Source organism: Brachycentrus maculatus, unplaced genomic scaffold (genome assembly GCF_059751285.1).
Source record: "Brachycentrus maculatus isolate JH-2025_06_01 unplaced genomic scaffold, ASM5975128v1 h1tg000004l, whole genome shotgun sequence".
NCBI classification, from domain to species: domain Eukaryota; kingdom Metazoa; phylum Arthropoda; class Insecta; order Trichoptera; family Brachycentridae; genus Brachycentrus; species Brachycentrus maculatus.
In genome coordinates, this window is record NW_028280759.1 from 1,810,634 (window position 1) to 1,834,421 (window position 23,788).

The 23,788-nt window shown below is 29.7% G+C and overlaps 1 protein-coding gene across 6 annotated transcripts in view; it reads left to right on the forward strand.

The window, feature by feature from the left end:
- Nucleotides 1–23,788, forward strand: part of LOC148313922 (protein grainyhead-like) — a 416,627-nt gene that overhangs the window by 17,080 nt on the left and 375,759 nt on the right. The window lies entirely within an intron of this gene.

Below are 23,788 nucleotides of genomic sequence, written 5' to 3' on the forward strand. Positions count from 1 at the left end.
AATATTTAGATCACGTCAATCAGTTTGAATTAAAACACGATTCTATGCATTTTTATAAAACTGGTTTTATTATCAATCAATTTGTCCGAGTCAAAGAACGATCTTACTACATACGTTTTTATTATCATTTTTAATATTTAATTGACCCACAAAGCAAACAAAACCGATGAAAAACCAGCACCCGATGCAATTGGCGCTTGCAGCGTCTATAAATTGTGCAATGTCCTAACTCTCACTCGGGTCTTTTGCATAGTTGTCATTGTCAAATATTACCATGGAACATGTGTGGGCAACTTTATCCCCACCTGCATACGATAATATGTGCCTATAGATCACAGTAAGATTGATTTCAACCATTAGTTTTGCATCAGTGATTTCGTCTATTTATTCAAGTTCTAAGGTTTAATCTAATCTACTGTCGAATCAACCATATATATTTCTTATACTGACATACTTACACTAATTGAACTGTATATAATTGATAGTGAAATTATTGTTGTAATGGATGGACATGTGACGTCAGATACAAGCCAGTTGAAGGAGAATGTGCATGCATTGAACAAAGAAACGTTTGTTTTAAAAGAAAATGATACAAACGAGAAAATCAGTATCGTAAACGATAAAAAATCTTTAAAATAATGAAACCTATTGTATTTAAATCAGTCGAAACGAAAATTTCCAGCCATCAGTTTGGTCAGATGTCACAGTATATTTGCTTCCTGCTGTGACAGAATATTACATTTTTAATTGACGCCGAAGAATGCTGAATGCTGAACGGTGTATTAATGAGTGGACGATCACGAGATGCTTGGCATAATGAGGAATGATAATTATTGTCTTCTGAGAAACAAAACACTTGAATTACAATGAGAATCACGAAAGGAAAAAAAACTAAAATGTCTATTATTATCATGAGTGTAACATATTTTGGACTGTGAATATTTTGTTTCGAGTATTATGATTGAGAGAATTGAATTATTTATCTTCTGACTATATTCATATTTTATACGAGAAATCGCGTAATTTGATAGGGGCACCTAATAGTTTATAGTTTCCTTGCCCATATTATTCACAACGATTAATTTACTACCATTTCAAAGATTTGTATAAACTGTAATATGGGTACCTACTATCCATTCTATTAGCCATTAATTATTTAATAAAAAAATAATTTAAATCACCTCACCGACTAAAATAAGATAACAGTTTATTTAAAAAAAACTTTATCGGTATTAGAATAAAATCAATATTATGGATACATGTTGACATTTACTTCCAAAGATTTCTTCAAATAATTTTCAAGAGTTTTTTATATCCATTTTCATAGGAAACGCTGGATTTTTAAGAGGTTTTTTTTTATACAGATACTTTTATATTTCTCACTAGCATTATGAAATCAAAATTGAAAAAGCATTTGATGTAATTTGTAATTACATTATCTTTAAAGTTGCGTATGTGAGGTATGTATTTAAAATATCCTTAGCAATTTAAGAGTTGTAAAGGGTTTACATAAGGGAGTTATAAGGTTTATATAAAATATTTTACATAATACACAATATTTTTACAATATTATTATTGCTTAACAAAGAAATTATTTAACCTTATATTTATAATACATTTCATTCTGATTTTCTTAAGCATACTCATTAAATGGTTAATTAATTAATAAATTTTATATTTTCAACTCTTTTTTTCTTAGTTGGCTCTGTTTTAATAATATACAATATTTTCACTATATAATTATTGCTTAACAAAGAAATTATTTAACCTTATATTTATAATACATTTCATTCTGATTTTCTTAAGCATACTCTATCGAATGAAAATTTTAATAATATAAATTAAATGGTCAATTCATTAATAAACTTTATATTTTCAACTATTTTTTTCTTAGTTAGCTATGTTTTTAAGTAGGTACTCGTACAGCCCACGTACGGCTTGCTTTCCATTCGAGTGTTTTGTAAAAGCAATATCTTTACGTCAGAAAATCAATGCGTTTTTTGTTTACACGAGCGGCTGTCCTGTGGTCGGTTAATGTTCCCACCATGTAATAAAATTCGTAACGATGGTCCTAAATTGGACCGGGATCAGCGTGTATAAAAAATGTTATCGCCCAGCAGGTACCTACCTGAATGGATCTAAATGCATCCCAACCCTATCGGGGACTTCTCGGGTTCACACAAAAAAAGCAAGCAACTCTAACATTTACCCTTTTCCGAGCCAGGTATGGACGGATCAATGTGGACGATCAGTTACCTGGATGAGAAGACATCATCTGACGTAAAAAGGTCCCTAATAATTTAAATTTCCTTAATCATAGAACCATGACTAGTCATATTCATATTAAACATATTATTTTATGACATCTCATCAAAGATGAAGAAGAATATGGAAGTCTGGGCATTTACGGGGCTGACGACCGTCATAGGCTGGTTTAAGTGATCACTTTACACACGTGTAACATTCACCAATTCTACCCATTATTGACAACCACACTACTCGAATTCTTGGAATTTCCATATGTATGAACCAATTTAGAAACCTTGTTCTTGAATCACTAGAACTTCACTAGAGACATCTATTGGTGAGATGAAATGAAGCTTTTTATTGAGCAGAAACTCTTATATTAGTATGTGAGATCCGAATCCGAGATTATAATCACATACATGAGAAACGCCAGAAAATATCATTTCCATTTTTATTATTTTTTTGATCATATAAATAAAAATAACTCATATAATTGGAGAAAATCCAAATTTTTGAACAAGTATTTGAACACACTCAAAATGTTCAACATATTTATTAGAGTGTGTCATTAAAAAAAGAAATGCTAGATTTTACAGTGATACATAGATGATAACATTTCCTTCTCCACGTCTTCGTTTATGCTGAGATATCAATTACTAACATCATTAGACTGGTCACCAATCTGATGATGTTAGTAACGACGAAATTCAGTTACTGGTAAAAAATAATAGTGGAAAAAGCTATATATTTGTATCATTATAATAATTATTCTAGTGAAAATATTTCAATACGTAGGTAGGTACTTTTACAACTATTTTATCCGTAGGATAAAATAGTTGTAAAAAAGTAAAAAAATAAATAAAATAATATAATGTAAAAAACCAACACCTAAGTATTAAATAATCTTGTGAGAAAAATCTTGGACTTATGAGATTTTTTTTAGCTTCCTTTGTTTTCATTAACATATTTTGGTAAAGTGCCTCTATACTCTCCTTTCGACTGCTTGGAGAAGCTATCGCAGGTGCTAGAGATTCACCTTGGTCCATCCAAGGTCGATATTGCTTCAACCTTCTCTAGAGTTCCACCTAACCAAGAATTCAATCAGTAACCAGGCGAAAAAGCAAGAGGCAAACTAAACTATTCCTTAAGCAAACTCCATGTTTTGATATATTTTGACCCTATCTTATGGTGCCTTATTTGTGGGCTCTTTGAATTCAAGTTGAATAAAAATACTCGGGTATTTTTTCGTTGTTGTGTATTTTTTAATCAGCTGATGCATTTACTACTCCTTAAGTGCAAAAGGTTGATAATAATTATGGCTAATAAAAGCCCTAACTTCAGTATTAAATTTTTTACATAAATGCGAATATTAAATCGAAGCAGTTGTTTTGATATCTTAACATATGTAGATGAAGAAGAATATGGAAGTCTGGGGTAAATAGGCTGGTTAAAGGGATCACTTTATATACGCGTAACATTCAACATTCTACCCATGATTGACAACCACACTACTCAAATTTTGGAAGTTATATTTATGTTTTATATTCTTTCACATAATCTTATTCATCGGAGTCATCTATGGTTGAGTTGAGCAATTTTTTATTATATTCAGAGACCTTTATGAAATGCATGTAAGATTCCTTTCGAATTATTGTACTTTTAAGTGCAGAAAAACCCCAAAATATATAATATTAAGTATATCCTCAACGGAGTATTTTGTGATACTTTTCACATACGTTTATTATTATAACTAACTTACTGACCATCCCGGCGCTTCTCCGCAGGAGTGGGCAAAGAGAATCGAACGCCACACCACTCTGTCTTTGCAAACATTCTTCGCCTCTTCTACATTCATACATCTCCTCATACATACCCGACGATTATTACGATTCCTGACCCGGCCGCTTTCAAGTATTTGACATACCTGATTGTGCCAAGTTTTCCTCGGTCTTCCTCTGCTTCTTTTTCCAACTACATTCGCCTCATAAATTTATTTAACCGTTCTTTTCTCACTCATACGTTCCACATGTCCAAACCATCTCAACACACCTTTCTTAATTTTATCGATAATACTTATCTCAGCCTTTCATTCTTTCCTTATTAGATCATTCGAACATTTATTATTATTATTATTTTTAATTTCGATATAATTGTAACATAAGCATAGATAAAAAAACCTGGAGACTCAATCTATTTATTTACTACTATAATCCATTATCCATTTTTTGAAAGCCTAAAACACAACTTCATCATTTATTAAAATGCGAACAACGGCAGTAGGTCATAGACCTTTTTTATGTGTGTAAAACTTATTTACCTTTGTCAAAAAGTTGTATGGATTTGATTTATAACTTGATTTAATTGGATTATAAACTACACGAATATACTAAAGTTCCCTTGACTCCCTTTTTTCCGGTCAAATATAACCGGAATAAAGTAACTGACTGATCAAATTATAGACGTCATTAAATAAAATAAAATCGTGCTTTTAGTACGTAAAATAATCAGTAAGGATCTTGTATACATTAAAAAGGATCGCTAAATAAATAAAATAAATAAAATATCACTAAAATATTAAATGTGCATAGAGACCGTGAAATCGCACATGATGTGACATACAAAAAAATATAAAAGATCCATCAGCAAAAAAAAAAAACAACATATTGTTTTCATATTTATATTACTTATTCCTCTAACTTTCTTTACGAACATTCCTTTTCTTTTTATTAATACATAAAAACTATGAAAAAATACGTGTTTTCTAAAATATATACATACTGTTACGTAAAAATAGGTAGCACAAAAATAAATGGTCAGTTTACGTTTGAACCGTATCATACATGTATGAGTAATGTGGTTGTCAATCATGTGTGGAATGATGAATTTCACATGTGTATAAAGTGATTGCTTAAACCAGCATATGACAGATCGTAAGCCCTGAAAATACCCAGACTCTCATATTCTTCTTCATCTATGTTGAAATGTCATAAAATATCTAAATAGAATCATAATATTTGAGGTCATCAAAAAGTTAATGAAATTTTACATTGTAATAAAACGTACTTGTCTGTCGCATGTACTACTCAATTTTGAGTGCAATGCCAAAAAAATCTTCTTCATCTATGTTGAGATGTCAAAATGTTTTCTTGCATGTTTTAAGAACACTCCAGAAGGGTTAAAACCGTAATATAAGAATATGAGGAGGTTTACACTCTCGGTCATTATGAATCTCTGTTATTTTTTTATTTAATTTTTAAGTTCTTGTGGCTTGAATATCTGCTTTACTGGATTCGTTCTCTTGGGAAACCATTTGGATATAAAATGTCGTCAGTAAATAATATTAATCCGACACTCTCATGGGTAGAAAGCATAACTTTAATTGCTAGTAAATATCCATTCCGTGGCACTTACCAAGATAGTAAAACGTGGTATGATATCTTACAGTATTACATTTTCTTGTGTAATCATATGAACGGCTCATATTTCTTATAATAAAATAATTTCTAAACGCACATATGAGTGCCGAAGATTCAAATGCACATAGGAGTGCCGAAGATTCAAAATAAATTCCTCAAAATTTATTATTAATATCGTAATAAACGCTCATAAAACTAATCGAATCATCTATCGCATCATAGGAACAATTGTTGTTCAGAATTATGAGACTTGGTGTGGTGCGACCATACGCGGAGGACATATAAAAGTAAACAGACACACACACTCATATATTTATATATATAAGCTTATATATATATATATATATATATATATATATATATATATATATATATATATATATATATATATATATATATATATATATATATATATATATATATATATATATATATGTATATATATATATATATATATGTATATATATATATATATATATATATATATATATATATATATATATATATATATATATATATATACATATATATATATATATATATATATATATATATATATATATATATATACACATATATATATATATATATATATATATATATATATATATATATATATATATATATATATATATATATATATATATATATATATGTATATATAGATACATCTGCAATTAAAAACAAATAAAAGTAAAAACGTCAAAAAGTTATGGCGTCTCGTATAAAATCCCTAATAAATTGTTTTATTCCAAATTATAAGTATTTATTTAATCAAACAAAATGTTCAAAAGTTTTTTTTTAAAAATAACTTTTTATTAAATTTAGCGAATAAGGTAGGTATTATGGAGAACGTTAATAATGTTAAATAATTCTTTGAACTTTTTCACTGTTCATCTGACACAAATTAACGTAAACCCACAAAATATTCGCGCATAAATTAATGATCATGCCAATTGAAAGACAACATTTTTTTCTAATTCTAGTATAATAAATTATAATACCGACTCATTGAAATTAATACCTCTTAGTGAAAGTAGTATCATTTATTATTGTGATATTTCATCTCGATTGTCAATTTAATTATTTTTATGTGTATTAAAATGCCATAATTATTATTATTACAGAAATTTATAAGATTTTTTTCTGATAAGGAATTGCGTGGTTCTATTTACTGTTATTTTGGTCATTTTTCCTATCAAACAGATTATTAAATTAAAATGATTTATAACTTGTAATTAAGTATTAAAATATGTAGTACCGGATATATAAATAACTGTAAAAAGTATTTTGTATAAATAAATGAATTGTTTTATTCAAATTAACAGTATATAATGTTAAATAATGTCCATAATTTTAACTTGTACTTAAGAAATGTAAAAAAATTAACTCAATTTAGTGTTGAAAACTAAAAGATTCAAATGTTCGAGCGTTCGAGATTCGTCTAAAAAATATCATTTTAGTTTCTGTTACTTTAAAAAGCTATTTATTGTTATTGTTACAGTAAATGAGCTTTAGTTAATATTATAAAAGGAAAAATATATTCACTTGTGTTCAAAAGATGAAAGGTTTTTCGTTAAATTAAAGTTTTTTTTAATTTTTTTATTGAAATTTTTTTGTTTATAAAATACATATTTAAAAAATACAAAATACTTGATAAATATACAAAACAGAAGTTAACAAAGTTACGTAAACATTTTTTTTCTTGGATTTTTCAAGATTTTTTCACAAGTGAAAAATTGTTATTATTAATTTAACTTCATACCTAAACTTAAGATCAAATTCACAAGCCTCTAAAGTTCATATGTACATATATAAATTTTATATCGAATATACAATGAAAAAATAAATATTCATAATAATATAACATGAATGATTGAAATAAATCACAGAATTCTAAATATAATATGAAGTTAAATTGAAGATATATAAATATATATGTACACATAAACATACACACAAATAATAATAATAGTATTTTTTGATAATTTGTATGGCGTCGTTTTCGAAAAAAAAAAATATACATAAACGGTGTTTCATACATAATTAACCAATTCTAATTCCAGTCTTTATAATAATAAATTCACTATTTAAATGTCATTCAATGAGAAATAACATACTGTATGCATACTCCACACATCATTGTACAATATAATCAATCACTCTTAAGTCTTTACCCCTGATATAAACTGTTTTACAGTTTACTTTAAACATGCTTGTAGGGGTCATTGGTTCAATTCGTGAATTAATTTTCAAAGTTCAACGTTTTTATCTACAAAAAAGCCTAAAAAAGTGTGATGGATGATCTATCAATACGTTCGTGTAATTGATTGTAAAACCACAAAAATAAAAATATTGATATGATGTTATATGGAAGGTCAGCTAAAATGTGTGTTGGAAGACCATCAGCGTCAAATGAGATTGAGTTATCTCTTTGCTCGTTGTGAGAAATTTCAGAAACACATTATTTTGTTTTTAAAATAATCTGTAACGTATAACAATATAATATTACAATGATGCATAGAGTTAAAAGATTCATAAGGCTAAAAGTAAACTCTTTTGTGGGATTGTCAAGTCAAGTGGTAAGACATGTTACAATGATTAAAGAAAACACTTGTTTTATACCACTTGAGTTTTATTAAAGACTACATGTTTCAGAAGTCAAACTTCCATCATTCAGGTCTGTATAATAACTGTATTCTACAGACCTGAATGATGGAAGTTTAACTTCTGAAACATGTAGTCTTTAATAAAAGTCAAGTAGTATAAAACAAGTGTTTTCTTTAATCATTGTAATATTATATATTACGAGGATAAATCAATATCATAGAAAATTAAACGACTTTAGATATATCGTTTTCCAAACGTATGCAATTGTTTTTCTTTCAAACGGTGTTTACCTATGAGCGTTTTATGAAGGCAAAATATTTGTGATAAATTTACGAAAAATAACCTTTTTATTTTTTTGTTTTATGTATGCAGAATATTTTTATTTTTATTTATTCACACAAACGCCTAGAGGGCTTTACAAGTAACTAACTAACTAACTAACCATCACGCCGCTTCCCCGCAGGGGTAGGCAGAGAGAATAGAGCGCCACACCACTCTGTCCTTGCAAACATTCTTCGCCTCTTCCACGTTCATGCATCTCCTCATACATACCCGCCGATTGTTACGACTCCTAACCTGACCACTTTCAAGTATTTGGCATACCTGATCGTGCCATGTTTTTAATAATTCAAATTACAACAAAATATGGAGTTGTTATAAGTATAAGTTACAAAAAATATAGAATTGTTATAAGAATAACTTCATATCATTTTTAACAAATAATCATAACAAAAGCACACGAAGAAATGTAAATTAATAAAAAATGAAGTTAACTAACTTACTTATATAAATATTTAAAAATTGTATTATCAAATCCAATTTATTTTATCAGGTTTGTAGGCCTTGCATTATATGTAATATGAATATAATATTAAAATAAGGATACGATTTAGAATGGTGATTTAATTGTGATCTTTATATCCATTTATATGTCAAATAATGTGAACACGGAAAAATAAGGAAAGTTTGATAAATGTAACATTTACAACATTTTGAGTGTGTCCAAATACTAGTTCACAAAATCTGGTTTATCTCCAATAACAGGAGTTATTTTCATATTTTTTTTAACATCTCATCAAAGATGAAGAAGAATATGGAAGTCTGGGCATTTACGGCGCTGACGACCGTCATAAGCTGGTTTAAGTGATCACTTTACACACGTGTAACATTCACCAATTTGAATTTGAGTAGTGTGGTTTTCAATAATGGGTGAAATTGGTGAATGTTACGGGTATTATGGGTAGAATTGGTGTGTGTAAAGTGATCACTTAAACCAGCCTTATGACGGTCGTCAGCCCCGTAAATACCCAGACTTCCATATTCTTCTTCATCTTTGATGAGATGTTAAAAAATAATATGTAACATTAATAATAATCAATGGCTTCCCCGTTATTACTGTACGATTAATTTATGCTAATATTAAATTACATTTTCTGTATGTATCGAAATTAAGGATTTTAGATTTTTCTTCTTTTACGTATATCATCACACCATATATGTATGTATATAATATAATAGATACACATATTAGTGGAACCTGGAATCTTGAACCAATGACTCATTACGTACAAATTCATCTTTAGTATATATCCATGAATATAAAAGACAAATAATGTGACGCTAAGTAAACAGTCTGACAGCGAAGCATTTTCTTCATAGGAATTCACATTTCAACTCTATGAGATGCGATAGCGGTCAATTATGTAACCTAAAAACTTATAAAACTAATTTAAATTTTGAATTACATTTTTTTTTAAATTTTCTCCGCAAACAAACGTCAGCAGACTTAATCTCAATTTATTAAACCAAACGATCAATGCCTTTATTCGTACTTGGATATTTTCCTGCTATTTTTTGTTAAAGAATATTATAATGTATAGTCGTGCTATGTATGCACCAAAAATCAACATTTTTGTAATAATAACTGCTCCACCGGTAATAACTGCCACTGCAATGATAATTTCGCCACCTATCGACGAAAGATTAATTGTGATTATGGTAACACTGCATCATTGTAATTCAGTATCAGATTATGCAATAATTGTAAAAAATCAACGATTTTTAGATAATATTGCATGTTTGTCTTTGAAAATTTCTTAAAATTTGACTTGATAATTTTACTTATAATATTTTTTTAAAGAATTTAAACACCGTTGATTTCATTTTAAATATATTTTTAGATAGGGATTGTAATTTTTCAGATACGCAGATAATTTTTTTAACTTCCATTGAAGCTAAATAAATTCGTTTTTTGAATGTTTTCCGCAAATACTTTGTGGCACATTTTATAAACTTTATAAAATTAATTAACTTTGTTTTCACCACTTTTTTCATTAATACAATTAAACTTACCGGTTTCGACAATACTTTGTCATCATCAGGGTTTATTTTAAATTAAAAACATTAAAACATTAAAATGCTCTCACCAAAAACTTCCACACACTCCATAAAACATTTAGGATTTTTATGGAGTGTGTGGAAGTTTTTGGTAAGAGTATTTTAATGTTTTTGATTTAAAATAAACCCTAATGATGACAAGGTATTGTTAGAATCGGTAGGTTAAATCGTATTAATAAAAAAAAAGTGGCGAAGGCAAAGTTAATTAATTTTATAAAGTAAATAAATTCGATTTTGCATAGAAATATATTTCATTTGATTTCACATTAAGCGTGTTTTTCTTAATAAAGTTATGTAATTTATACAATCACCATCGTAAGAAGAAACGGGGTCTAATTTAAAGCGTGGGCGAATGCTCTTAACATCTCCGGGTAACATCACCAAAGCGTTTTAGGCTCGCGTTGTGGAGTCTTTGACCGTCGAAGTGGGTTTCGTTATTTACTCGACTAACGCGTTGATGTCTCTGACGCGTCGCAGGGCCTTCGGTTCAGAAGACCAAGCGAATGACAGTTACCTGCAGTGAGTGACTCTCGTTAGATCTACGGATGGATTCAAGAACGTATTGAGATTTTCAATCATGCTTTCTAAATACATGCATACAAATTTGTATCTCACATCTTATGTTTACATTATACATTATTATATGTTATGAGTGTACATGGAAGACAGACAAGCGCTTAACATATGTACTTGTGTACCTATATACTGGTCATAATTTAAATGTTGTTATTACAGTTAGAGTCGACGAGAAATAAATTGAAAAAATCATCTATAAACGTTTTAATTAATTTACTGGTTAAGCTGTACCTTTCCAAAATAGGAACGAAGATCTTGTGCTTGAAGAGGGACTTACACTCAATATAAAAAAAACAGTAGTTTTTCTTTGTATTACTTCTTTGCGTTTTCATGTTTTATCATTTGTAGCTATCAAGATTTTTTCATTAATTGATTCGGCAGTCACTTTGTGGTAAAATCTATCCATTTTTAATTAATGTTTTACTTAGTAAATACCACTATTTCTTAAAATCTACTGTGACACGTGTTGCGATGCATTCCGCATCATTTTCAAACACCGTAACGGTTCAAATACGGTGTTTGAAAATGATGCGGAATGCATCGAAACACGTGTCACAGTAGATTTTAAGAAATAGTGGTATTTACTAGGTAAAACATTAACTAAAAATCAAGATTTTTCTTTGTTACTACTAAGATAAAATATATATTTTTAAAATCAATTAAATAATATAAGTATATTATATATAAATGTTATGTACTAAAAATTTGCCATTAAGGGTTTGAAAATTGAATATAAAAAGCTGCATTTCTGTATAAATTTATAAATATATCAGTTATTATTTTTAATGTCATCAATTCTACGAAATATGTTTTCAACTAATTTACCGCAGAATAATAAACACGTAAATCATCTCACAATAGCTTATATCATGAATATATAGGTCGATGAGTGAAGAAATCTAATAAAAATATTTGATTATTAAATAAGATGTTGTAATTTTATTTTTCTCATGTTTGCGACAAATTTTTACTGCTGGGTCAAATATTTTCACAGTAAAATCATTATTGAGTATAACGAAAAATCATGCATGAAAGGAGAAGTAATATGAATATTTCGCTCGATAAGTGCCTTCTCGGCTGGATGGGCGGGAAACTGAGTCACGAATGTTGCCACGTTCATGGCCGTTGGTCGTCTGCAAATATGGCGGCCTGTAGTCATGGCAACACTGCAAATACTCTACTCGCATCCTCACATCATATTATACGAGTACTCGGTATCACGAAATCTGTGGATACAATTTTTTTCATTGATCATGTTTTTTTACTAATAAAATCTTACGAGAAGACCGGCACCTCATGTGCAAGCAATAAAATTGATGGGGCGTTTTTTTATTGCTACACAGAGTGGAAAAACTTATTTTTTTACTAAGTCCATTTTATATTATTATTGAAAATGGTATCTTAAATGCACTTTTATTTTATTTATTAATTTAAATGTATTACAAACATAAGTTAAAAATATAATATTCCCGATGAGTTATTTCCATTACTCATTTTGGGACATGGGATTAAGGTTAACAAGACTGAAACAGAAATACGAAAGTTTAAATTAAAATATAAAACAATAAATGGGCTAAGTAAATAATTATAACTTGAAAAGATAATTTTCAAAATATTGTAGTTATTGTAGTTTATTTGAGTTTTTGAGGACATGTTTTTATTACATCCGTTTGAATTTTACCATAAGTATAAAATAATAACGTCTCTAAGTTATGAGATCCTTTTCATTATCATACAAATGCGTAGTTAGCAATTAAAAAAAAATAGACCTCCAATGTACACACGTGTAACATTCACCAATTCCACCCATTATTGACAACCACGGTACTCAAATTCTTGAAAGTTCTATAAATATGAACCAATTCAGAAACATTGTTCTTGAAACATATTCTTCTTCATCATTGATGAGATGTCAAAAAAACAAATAAAAAAATATGAACCGTTTGATTATATTTGCAATGTAATTTTACAATATTTATAAGTATAATGTGTATTAATGGTTCACATACACCGTGCACATAACACACGCTGATGGCAAATATTGATAATATTTGAGACTACGCTCCTTTCTGTGGCGTAAATTCCCTGACAGGTGACAGGACCACCGCATAGCTTCTTATTTATCTGATTGCCAAGATCATTTACTCTCCTTTAAATTTATAAGGCTACATCTCGTGATCACGGATTTTCAAAACGCACCTTTGCAAATTATCACTTCACGAATAAAATATATATAGTTTCCACTAAGAGTTGAAGTAATGAGAAAATACCTTTATCTTTGATGATTTTTGCTGAATTTTCATTGCACATTGTAAAACCTGAATAAATCTCAAGCAAAATTTGAGTTTTATTTATTTATTTAAAAAATATCCACTAAAAATTTACAGATTTATAATGAAAACTATTTTTTTTCTTCCTGTTTTATAAAAAAAATATTTTACACGAGTTAAAACTCAAGATTTTGATTGCTTCGTTTGCATAGGTATTTTACCATATCATATAAATATTTATATATGTAGAGCATATAATATAAAATATTAGATAACTACAGAAAATATATATGCTTGAATTAAAAAAAAAACTCGTAGAAATGTGACAAATGCATAAATCTAACATTTTATAAAAAAAACCCTTATCCACACCCAATGGTGCATAGGGCACTGCATCGTAGCGACGCAGTGTTATCTTGATCGTTAATTGCATGAAGGTAAGGTGATCAGCCTTGCACTTCTTGTACCAGTCCAGGGTGATATTAAATAAATATGAGAGTGAAAATCGGCCGTATTTATTTTGATCCTCCTGGGAATCGAACCCGGGACCTCCAGCACGGTAGCCAAACGCGCTGACCACTGCACTACGGAGGTGGACATTTTATAAGCTTCTATAAAAATAAAGAAACTGAATAAATGCCATTTAAATACATTTATGTACTAATGTTAAAAAATATTAATGATATGATCACATGTGCTCACTTCTAATGATAAATTCTATTTTTTTTCTTATATATTGATGTCTTATAATAACGTGCTACCCAAATTCCTGCCATTTAAAAATACTTGAAAATGTTACATCTATTTACTAAATAATATACGACTAATGAATTTAGGCATAGGTATTTAACAAGTGAAATCCATAAAACTCAATAAAAGGCAGCGTTATTAATATCATCTAGGATCTAAACCATTATAAATCGTGATATTCCGATTAAAATTAATGCATTTTACTTGTATTTTCAGGGTTGAATAGAGATAATATAGTGATAACCTCTCTCGTGAAACAAGTGTAAAAAGCGAGGCCTATAGAAACATCTATTATGTATCTGTAAATGATAATAAAAATAAAAATGAATTGTGTTTCAAATATACGTAATATGCAAGTGTGTTTAAAATTTTAGCAATATATACAAAAAATATAAACAGATTATTAGGATGTAACTGAACTTTTGTTTGAAAAACGCAAAACATATAGCCAAACGCTCTAACAAGTAATTACATTTCGGAGGCGGGTAAAAATATATATGTGTATGTGTATAAAATACATTTCAAAAATACGTTGTTGCTTAGAAAATTCTCCTTGCCTATTATGTACAAGAATTTAAAGCATATTCAGTTTATATATATCTTAAAAATGACTGTGAATGTGTATAGTGATTATAAAATGGATAAGGTTGATCCCTAAAAACAATAAAATAGATTCAATGGATTCAATATCTTATGTTTATCAAGATTTGTCACATAGTTTATAGTTTATTGTTTGCATAGAGTTTTGTCTAATTCATACTGATGTTCAACCTTTCATAATAAACTCTTTGTCAAATATGTATGTTAACAGTGCCTTTGATTTTTTGGAGCCAATTTGATAGATATTATTGCTTTTATTTCTCAATATATTGTATATAAATATTATATGATAAATTGGTGTCACTATTGATCATTTTTAGGATGGCAACAAATGCCAAATCGACGAGAATATGGTTAATGAACGCGTGTTTTGAAATACTTTTTGAATAGATTAAACTTTTTTACGATAGGTGGAAAATTTATATTTATTATCTAAAACTCAATAAATTTTATTATTCACATGGTAGCGCAGAGTTTCTGTTTGTGTAAATGTTGTGTAATTTATTTAAATTCTGTTGATTCGATGACCCTAACATACAAAAAATAAACATAAAAAACGTTTTCTGCTGTGTCTATACGAACGTATTATACTTACGCTAACTTTTTTGACTAATATCGGGTGGTATAAAACTTGGACACAAGAAAAAGCAACAATTTGTACTATCCGAAATTAAAAATAAATACATATTTTGTGATTTTTTTAATGTTTCAGTAAAATCTTTTTTACGAATCGATTTTGAAAAATAACATATTTAGACTTAGTTTCACATACGGTGTTTGAAAATGATGCAGAATGTATCGAAACACGTATCACAATAGATCTAAGTAAAACTTAAATAAATAAAAATATAAATTTTTTGCCAAGCATACAAATAATGAATTCACTATTAGATAAATATCAAGTTCAGGTATTGATGGATTGGTGTATGTTACACAGTGTATAAGGTGATCACTTTGATCACCCGACAATAGTTCATAATTCCTGTAAACTTCCACGATCCCTACCTAAAGAATTTCTTGATTTCTGTTAAGGTATCTATAAAAAATAATTTTATTTGCTTTTATTTAAAACGTTTTATTTTATTGTTTGTAAAATTGTTAACATTATGTTTTTAAATAGGAGTTGGAAAAATAATACACAGAATAAAACTTATTTTTATTATTTTTGGACTGTCTTACAATTGATTTCATCGACTAAAGATTTTTATGGTGTTTTTCTGTTGATCCCAGTATACTAAGCATATAATACAGACGCTTTATTTACATACATTTTTCACATGTTGAGTTCAAAATAAAAGAAAATAATTTATAATACGAAGGTATAGGTAGATCGATACTTTATTAATTCAAATTTCAAAATACATGCCATTTAGTCTTTTATTTTAATGATAAAGGTGCCAATTAAAGCCTTAAAACACATATTATTGAATTTATTAAATACGAGTGTTTAAATGTCAAAATTCATATAGAAATCGAAGTTTAACTTTTATTTCAAGCAAGCTTACAAAAATGCATATACTGTTGTTGCTGATATCCTATATATTTCCAGAGGATAATAAATATCAGTGTTACAACAGCCATTATACTCACCTTTATTAGAAAAAATTAAAATATAATAATATTATATTATTTTATTTATTATTCTCGGTATTCACTTTGTGGTAGGACATGATGAAATTTAGAAGAAAACGCGAAATCACTTGAGTTATATTTATTTTATTTTAACGACTAATTTCAAAAGCTATGCTTCCATATTCAAGTCTAAATATAAACTAAAGCAATTTAAACTTCATAATTATCTGTTATGTAAGTAAGGAGGGGGGGGGTAAATTAAGGGGTATGAGTCAGGGGGCGGAGTTTGAAAATAAATCATAAATCTCCTCAAGTTATTCACTGATAGCTTTTTAATTTTTTAGTTTTTAATAATTTATTTAAATAAAAATGTAACAGATAACAGGTAAATATTTTCTTTTGTTTTTACTGCTATTTTTTTTATTCCAATGGCAGCGCCATCTATTGAAAATAACAGCAACCCACTGAATACATAAAATTATTTCAATTATAACTCGATTCAATTCACTTATTTGTAAAATCATGAAACGTTCAATTAAACACCCAATTAAAGTTCTCAAAACAGGTAGTATAACGATAAATACGTTCAAAATTGGTTTTATACCAAAAGTGTTTTATTTTTAATGTTAATAAAGAGTCATTTGCCACAGCAAAACTTTGTGTTTAATCTTGAATCAGTCAAAATTGTAGTTAAAATTTCATTGGTTGTTTTTTTCACCGTTAATTTATTTAAAATATCAAGCACTGTTTGTTTTTTATCTTGATAATAATATTTTATTTAAGTATACAACCTGGACATAATACAACTCCATCTACGGTACCATAAAACGAATCAAAGCCTTCGACAAAAAGTATTATTTGAGAACTTTATACGATTCGCCATATTCATTAACGATGAAATTTAACATCTGCAAAATGTCCAATTGCTTTTGGTGACCGACAATGAATACCGGCATATGCGACTGGCATGCGGCACTGCGAATGTTAAAGGTGAAGGTTGGCGAACATTCCACCGCTAGCGCATTGAATATGGAATTCGTTTGTATTTACTTGGATATGGGAATGTACCTAGATCGATTGAAAGCTGCGGAATTTACAGATCATTGCTTTTTGTTGTATCAATTAATGATCTGTCAATATAAATAAAAATATAAATATCTTGTTTATCAAAAGCATTGTTAAAATTGTGGTATGGTAATATAACACTCTCTTTACCATTCATTGTTTACTTTGTGTAATACCACTTTTATGAACACTTAATCGTGACAACCGGTTTCGGAATAATCATTCCATGATCAGGTCATTAAAATAAAATAATTACGGTTTGAAATTAGTACAAAAATAACATTTTTGAAAGTGAGAAAGAAGACAAATGAATCACAGTGGGAATATTTTTAAAAGTGGACTCGGAGTCTAATTAAGTTGGTTATTCATGATGATGAAAGAATGATTATTCCGAAACCGGTAGTCACGTTTAAGTATTTATAAAAGAAGTATTAAACAAAGTGAACGATGAATGATAAGGAGAGTCTTAAAAATATAAATGTTCGTTTGGTCAAAATCTTTAATTTCCTTAAGTTATTCACCGATTGTTCTTAAATATTGATATAACTTTGCCTGTCTTATAATACGCCCGTGTTCTTATTTTATATTTTTTCAATAAAATGTAGCAGATATATAAAAATATTTGAAACCGTTTTTACCCCTATGGTAGCACCATAAGGGTATAAAAAGTGATCTTGGTGACAGCGTGCTTATTGGCAGCTGGTGTTTCTCATATTTTCAATGTTTTCGATGGAATTTTTATTTTAAATCTCACTATAACAACGGGTGTGATAACGCCTCTTCTTGAATTGTTTAAAAAATGTTTATAACAACGGCAATAATAACACCTCCTGATCAAAAAAATTACCGTTTATATTATCATGGGGCATTTATCATGATAAATGAAACGAAGAATTTTACAATCGTCGAGATTCTAAAAATTACAATTTTGTATGATTTTTGACATATGTAAATGCGTTTGTTTGTAAAATTTCTAAAAGGTCAAGGAACTCGCTGACATCTCATTATTTTCAGATGTCACGAGTATTGGAGAATTACAATAATATATCATGGATACATTGACTGTGCATAGATACTGCAACATTAAATAGTACGCTTCTGTCACGAAATACTGTAATAAATATCAAAATTATATTGATTTCGCGCGGCTTCATACTGTTTTTGGGTGATTCTATTCGTAGTTATTTGGAGTTGCTGAGCAATGCACAATAAAAAAAAATATTTAGGATTTTTACGGAGTGTGTGGAAGTATACGTTAAAACGTATCTTAATAACAGTTTCTCGAGGATTAAATACGCTATGTTTGTTCTTTTTGTCCGCCTCCGTAGTGATGTCCGCCTCCGTAGTGTAATGGTCAGCACGCTCGGCTACCATACTGGAGGTCCCAGGTTCGATTCCCAGGGGGGGTCAAATAAATATTAGTGATTTTTTCACTGTAATATTTATTCAATATAACCCTGGACTGGTACCTGAAGCGGAGGGGTGATCACCTTTCCTTCATGTGTTAATGACCAAGATAACATTCCGTTCATATGATGCAGTACCCTATGCACCATAGGTTTGCATGGGTTTGAATGAAATGTTTGTTCTAGTAGTATTTTTACATAGTTGAAATTTTATGCCATTTTGTGTGAAATTTCAAGCCTGATTGCTTGTCTCAAGTACTTTGATATGAAATATGTATTTCTAAATTATTTCTTAAAAGATTTTAAGAGTGGTAAATTTAATATTATGGTAACAGCGGAAACGGATGCATAAATCAGCACTGATCTGTGTTCGAAATATCGTATTGTAGATTCATATACGCCGTATACCTACTGTCCGCCTCTGTAGTGTAATGGTCAGCACGCTCGGCTACCGTTCTGGAGGTCCCGGGTTCGATTCCCAGGGGGGTAAAATAAATATTAGTGATTTTTTCACTGCAATATTTATTCAATATTACCCTGGACTGGTACCTGAAGCGGAGGGCTGATCACCTTTCCTTCGTGTGTAAACGATCAAGATAACACTGTGTTCATATGAAGCAGTGCCCTATGCACCATTGGGGTGCGAATAAGGGTTTTATTATTTATTTATTATTATACCTACTGTGTTGAATTGTATACCGAGCATGAATACTTCCCGAGTTGAAGCCATTTGTACCTTCGTAATCGAACATCAAACTTCAATTAACATTAGGTCATAATTCCAAGAAGCTATTGATCTTACGTTTCTGAGAAAAGCGTGTTTCTAACCTCACTTATAAATTAATTATGGATAAATATGTGTATACGTGATTCACGAAGCAGGGACATTAACTTAGTAATTATTTCTTATATCAGGAAGAAAGGAATGCTCGTTAATTAAAAGTAATATTTGGTCTAGAATTTAAGAATGTTAGATATAAAACAAGTACAGTAAACCCCCCTATAACGCTGAGATACATACCGCGTTATCGAAGGGAACGTTATAGGGGAGTTAATGTTTTTAAATTGTTTTTCAATTTTACATGACTCATTATAGTCATTTCTGCCAGTCAAAATGTAAAAATACAATTTAAAACATTAACCCCTTTAAAAATTCCTAAGATAAAGGGGTACCTATGTCAACGTTGAGTTTTAGTGTTTTGACTTGCAATATTTCTGATTCAATTTATATCTTATAATTCTAATAAAATGTTTTCTCATATGATAATTATTCTCATATGCGGCAAAACGATGTATGATATGTAGATGTTAGAATAGTGAAATAAGGAAAGAATACATGGCTGAAATAAGCGTTATCGATAAAATTAAGAAAGATGTGTTGAGATGATTTGGATGTGTTGACCGAATGAGTGAGGTAAAAACGGTCAAACAAATTTATGAGGCAAATGTAACAAAAGAAAAAAAGTGCAGATGAAAACCATGTTCAAGTATGTCAAATACTTGAAAGTGGTCAGGTGAGTAGTCAATAGGAATAGTTGGAGAGTATGTATGAAGAGATGCATGAATGTGGAAGAGGCGAATATTGTTAGCGGAGACAAATTGGTTTGGCGTTCTATTCTCTCTGCGGGGAAGCGACATTATGGCTAGTTAGTTAGTTAGTTAGTTATAATTCTCATGAGTTGAAATGGGGTAAGATGAAAGTTTCTAAGAAAATTACCGATTGAAATGTTAGTTAAATGAAAGTATACGGTGATTATTTTTTTAGCATATATTTTAAAAGAATTAATTTCGTATTAAAAAAAAATAGATTTACTGTTACTTGATACCCTTCCTATGCTGTGAATCGAGTATAGAATGAGTAATCAAACTTTATACCAATGTAATTAGTTAACTTGATAATATCATCTTGGACATGAAAGGATGAATACAAAAAATGTAATACAGTTATTTAATACACAAATATATCATGTAGTACCTACGTATGTATGCGTTTTATAATTATCATACCAAAGCTGTCATTCAAATCTATCTGACCGTACGCGATTATTCTTAACATATAGTTTATCATAGTTCTATAAGTTGGTATGGACATGTTGAGAAAATGGATAACGAGAGAATGATCAAAAACGGATAATTGTCAAATGAGAATGGGAGAACAGGACGAGGATGGTCAAAAAGACTTGGCACGACCAGATCAATCAGAACCTAAAATCTGGTGGTGTCAAAAGTATACACAATCGAAGGGCATGTATGACTGGATGTATGGACGTGAAGGAGCCTAGGAACGTATGTCATGGCGTTCCATCCTCTCTGCCTACATCTCCAGGGAAACGGCGTGATGGTAGTAGTAGTTGGTTCTCAAGCTAATAAATTGCCAAAAAAAATTAATGAAGATATGAATTATGAAGGATAAGACACGTTTCAACAGCGCTCGGAATTCTAATAAAGAGTTCTCAGATAGGCTGCAAAATTCACCGTTGCGTTGCTGGGGTCTCTAACGCGTATGTCAGAAAAACATATCTGACCATCGTGTATTCTTTATGTGTGAGAGTGTTGGCTTATTGCCGACATAGCTGAACGATGTATGCTTCCTACATTATCGTGAATTAGTTAGTCCTATTAAGCTAATCTTGGGCATGGCCAAGTAAGGTTTATCTTTTGATATACGGGTATCATTACAAGAGAAAATCAACGTTAAATTTATCAATTTATTAACCAACCATTACGCTGCTTCTCTACAGGGGTAGGCAGAGAGAATAGAACGCCACAATCTGTTTTAGCAAACATTCTTTGCCTCTTCCATATTCATGCATCTCCGCATACGTAACCGCGAATTATTATTATTATTATTTCGATTCCTGAAGTATTTGACATACTTGATTATGTTAAGTTTTCATCGGTCTTTCTTGGTTTCTTTTTACAACCACATTCGCCTCATAAATTTGTTTTACCGTTTTTTCAGACGAATGTTATCCAAAACGATGTATGGTAGGTGTTCTAATGGTGATCAATGGAAATAATACAAGGTTGAGATAAGCATTACCGATATAATAAGGTGTATTTAGATGGTTTGGGCATGTGAATCGAATGAGTAAAGAAAGAAAAGAAAAAATAAATTTATAAGTCGAATGCAGTTATAGAAGCAACGGTAGACCGAGAAAAACTTGTCAAAAACAAGCATTTCAAATTCTTAAACATGAACAGATCAGGAGTCGGAATATTCGTCGGGTATGTATGAAGAGATGCATGAATGTGGAACGGTGAAAATTGTTTGTAATGACATATTGGCATCGCGTTAAATTCTCTCTGCCTACCCCTGCGGGGAAGTGGCGCGTTGGTTGGTTACTTAATTACTGATTCGTAAAAGTAAAGATTAATAGCGTCATGATTTTTAAAATCTGTTATTCCTTCATGTGTCTAACAGCTATTAAAATGAGAAACAAAATAAAAATACGGAAATGCACACCATTTTTTCCCCAAAAATTATAGATATATATGTAAGTGACAGATACTATGTATTAAATGTTAAATAAAACACTAATTTTATTATTGAATAAACACATAAAAATCAATAACTAGGCGAAACAATTGTCACAAAATTGATTTTCAACAATAAAATACAATTTAGTAGACTAAAAAAATCAGCGTTTTTACATGAATCAGAATTTAATTCTACAAATTAATCGCCAAATCAATAAATAAATACAGATATTGTACATTGGTTTACGTTAAGTCATAGTTGACATATAGATGGCAGAGCTATAGTACCTACCCATAGTATGGTGAGCAGGTGGATTTTTTCCACCAATTATATAACAACCGTTCAAACAAACCGATGTTCGAGAATGTAAACAAATGACATCATGGATTTTTTGTTCGGAGGCGAGACTGCGCGATCGGTGTCGACCGGCAAGAAAGGTGATGGTAGTCATTTTTTTCTTACTTTTCTCTGCGCCCAAGCGTCTACCAAAGTAGGTCTGTTCTGTTTGTGTAATACTATGTGGGAGATGATAAAGACTTTATAGGATTAAGAGGTCAACTAGTAAAAGGTGACGTGGCATTTGTCATCGTCAATTTTTCTTGAAGCGAAAATTGAATACACCAAATACTTGTAGGTATGTCTGGAGATGTCCATACTAGCTGTTTGTATGTAAATCGGTGAAAGGGATATCTTTTTACCCTTTGAATAAGGACCCTCGTTACTATGATTTTGTGTTACACATAAAATATGGCCCCTCTTTACCATATTCTCATGTCGCATATTAAATATGGACCCTCTGTATTTTGTTCTCATGATATTTATTGATTTTCATTTTATTCGGAAATTTTACAGTTATATCAAGTCATTCACATGAACCAATATTCCAAAATTCTACATTTGTAAACATGTGAAAATACCTGGAAGAGGGAGGAAAAGGGAAAATGGTAAAGATCAAAGTTCTAGTCGAAGACAAATTGTCCGAAACGAGAGACACATTAAATTTAACAGGTTTAAATGTCAAATCTAGCCCCTCTACTTTATTGTCGTAATATCTACATAATATGGTCTATCTTTACAACATTTTGAGTGTGTCCAAATACTTGTTCACAAAATCTGGATTATCTCCAATTACAGGAGTTATTTTCATATTATTAGACTTCCATATTCTTCTTCATCTTTGATGAGATGTTAAAAAATAATATGGTCTATCTTTGTTAAGTTTTCGTGTTACACTTCAAATATGACTCCCTTTCACTATGTTTTCGTGTCATATATTAAATATGGCCCCTCTGTACTTTGTTCTCATGTTAAATATCGAAATGACTCTTTTTTACTATGTTCTCATGTGAAAGATACTCATTTCTACAGAAATAAACTATTTTTTTCTGAATCTACGTG